This window comes from Bidens hawaiensis, unplaced genomic scaffold (assembly GCF_021521415.1).
Source record: "Bidens hawaiensis isolate Kalapana, Puna unplaced genomic scaffold, B.hawaiensis_p1.1 tig00002553_1, whole genome shotgun sequence".
NCBI lineage: Eukaryota > Viridiplantae > Streptophyta > Magnoliopsida > Asterales > Asteraceae > Bidens > Bidens hawaiensis.
The window spans coordinates 672,797-676,200 of record NW_027491139.1 but is presented as its reverse complement, the minus strand read 5'-3'; positions in this window follow the sequence as shown (position 1 = coordinate 676,200).

Below are 3,404 nucleotides of genomic sequence, written 5' to 3'. Positions count from 1 at the left end.
CGAAAGACAACGACGCAGAAACGAAGTTAGACCTAATGCTTCTTGAAGAGCGTCGAGAGTTGGCGGCAGTAAGAGAACAAAATTACAAACGCCAGCTACAAAAGTATTACAACGCTAAAGTGAAAATATGTGAGTTCAACATCGGAGATTACATCCTTCGCAACAACGAGGCATCAAGAGCACAACCGCAAGGCAAGCTAGCGCCATCTTGGGAAGGCCCATACCAGATCAAGGAAGTATTGGGAAAAGGCGCCTACACTTTGATGCACCTCGATGGCTCAGCGATTCCTAGAACATGAAACGCAACACAATTACGAAGATGTTATATGTAAATCGATTCCAATTGTAAAAACAGGTCAAGGGTCAAATATGAATGGAAACGATACTCCGCATTTCACAAAACAAACCTTCTCATTTATAAGCAAAAATTTACAAGCGAGCGCTTACGCCCACACACACAAAAAAAGGGAGAAATACAACAAAAGAACACAAAAGAAAAAGCCTAATCTACATCGTTGACACTCCTTCCAGAGTCAACGACCGAAATATCCTCTTGATCACCAGCAGGAGCGGTGGAAGGACCAGCCTGCGAAGGCTCAAGCAAATTCCTCAACAGATGCACGCCATTCTCTTCCTTGGCATACTGAGCAACTTCAGAAAGAATAGGAAACGTGAGGGAATCATAGTCCGTCTCAGCAGCAGCATACTCCTTTTCCACGTCAATGGCGTGAAGGGCATAGGCCTCAAGTGGAAGGTTGTTCCGCAAATGCGCAATACCATCATGAAAACCAGCCTTATGACCAAGCTGTTGAGAAGCATTGACAAGGCCTCCAACGCAGCGCGTTAAATCATCATCACTAATGATGCGTTGAGCAACCTAAACAAAGGAAAACATCATCAGAGTAAATATATATATATATATAATAAGGGGGGAAGAGCAACGAAAGAAGATAATACCTTGCAAATAGCATGCTTCAGCAACCAATCGCGGTCGGCAACGGTGGCAGTAAGCTCAGAGGTCAATACCTTAATGGCCTCCTCATTAGAAGCCAGCGTATCAGCCAACTTACCAGCATCCGCTTTCCTCACCGCGGCTTCCGTCTCCAACTCTTCAATACGCTTGCGAAGGTCAGCGTTTTCACTCTCGAGTCGAGCGGAAGCTTCCTTGGCAGCAACAGCGCGGCTGCGTGCGTCCGCAAGATCAGCGTTTGACTTCTTGCACGCAGCCTCAAACTCCTTATAGCGGGCAGCGCGGTCGCGGGCAGACTCCGCCAGGTCTGCCTCAGCCTTAGCCAATTTCGCTTCAACATCGCTTAAAGCGTGACGATGATCAGCCGATTCTTTACCCGCTTTCCAGGCGCCGGGCTCGGCGTCTTTCACCAACTGCTCCATCTTTCTCATTCGAACACCGGCATCGATTTTGTCCTCATGAAGGGCACGGTTTTCGCGCAGCAACTCCGCAAAACAAGAGAAGGCCTGGACTTGGTGAAAAGCAGCATCGGAGTACAAAGTGCCTCGGGGCTGGATCTTACGAGCAATGCGCTCACCGGGAGAAACGACATTCTCCAAAAACTTGGAACAGGTAGCGGGATCCTCAAAATAGGCCCCACAATTAACCTTCCAGAGGGGGCGGAAAACTTGGCTCGCCTCCATGGAGTCGCGGGGGTCCATATCCACATCCAGTACACCCCCACTCAAACATCCGCTGAACCCGCCGCTGCTACTGCCTGGGATTTCGAAAAATTTACCCTGCACCGTCGCACCAAGGAGAAAAGGAGGCAACGACACAGCCTCATCACCATCAAGAATTAAAGTCTTATCCGGTGACGACTGTCTTGCTTTCAAAAAATCAGCGACAGAGAGACCTGCTGATTCAAGACTAACCTTAGGCGATTCGTCCACAATCGCCTTCATTGGTTGCACAGACGACGCCGGCAGCGAGACAACTGGAATTGACCCAGTTGAAGCACGAACAGTCGTCACAATGGTCTCGGCCTCAGACGGGCCAACCACACCCGCCATCATTGGCAAACTCAGCATCTGTACAGTTGGCCCAGCCTCCGACAAGCTGCCAACACTTGTCATCATCGGCAAACTGGAAAAAAGAGACGCAAGAGAAGATGTAACGTCAGAAGTTGCAGGAGAAACAGTCGATGAAGAAATCGCCATCAAACCTGAAATAAACAAATAATTTCAGAGAAGGTCTAAGTTTGATCAAAAGAAAGAGTAGAAAAACATATACCTGACGATTTAACAAGACCACGCTTGACAAAACCGCCAAGACGAGGTTTCTTGACGGCGCAGAAGACTTCTTCATCATCCTCATTTATCACAGGGGTGGGACCCAAATGGTGTGGAACAGTGAATGCCCCACCCGCTAAGGAGGAAGAGGAAGAAGATGGACCGGTAGATATGAAACTCGTATCCACAATGGTTCCAGAAGGTGCAGCTGCAGAAAACACATCAGTAGCCACCAAAATAAGAGTGGCAACCGATGTGGTTAGCGCAGAAACAACAACCACAGCCTGTGAATCTGTCGGCGAGGAGAAGCCAACAGAAACCTGGGCGGAGGTGGTTGGGGAAGACGCTACACTGGCACTCACACCGAGTGCTTCAAGCAATGAAACCGGCGACGACACCGGAACCCCAAAGGGAATGGCAGAGACCTCGACGACATCGTCATCATCATCCACGGCGTCCCTTGCGGCGGCGTCTATCGGAAACGCAACCGTTTCCCCACCACTGGTTTGTGCGCCCCTACCACTGCACTTAGGAAGGCGCACAACGTTAGATCGTCTGCCTGAAAGGAGAATGAAACGTTAGTAAAATAAACAAAGAAAACGGTGGAAACAGTTGAAGAACTTACCACTCTGAAGGGTAACAGAGCTAGGAGGTGGCAGCGGCTGCGAGGCAGGTGATCGCCCCATAGGAAGAGGAAACACAAAGTTTCGAGCGGTCCGAGTAAGGATCGGATCTTCACGGGGACCTAACTCCCTTCGCCCCAACATCTTAACGCCCTTAGCCGCAGGTTGCAGGAGGAGCATGCGGTCATCCACCTCTGAAGAAAAACAAGTTACGATATCAAAAAAAAAAAATTATAATAACAATAATAAATACTAACCTTGATCGCCATTAAGAATGACCGATACGAAAGCCGCATCATCCCAGATACGACTCATGCCGAATAACACCAACGCGTGCTCCGAATAATGACGGAGCGGAGACAGGCTAGCCTGCAAAGTGGTGAACCAGTCTGAACCGGAATAAGGAACCACTTTCGGCTCAGGAAGCTCTTTCACATCCGCGAAAAACATGGGGTGTGGCACCACACGAGCGGAGACGTAGAAGAGTACACTCTTCCACTCATAACGTGACAGAGGGTATGCACTACAGCTGGGCGCGTC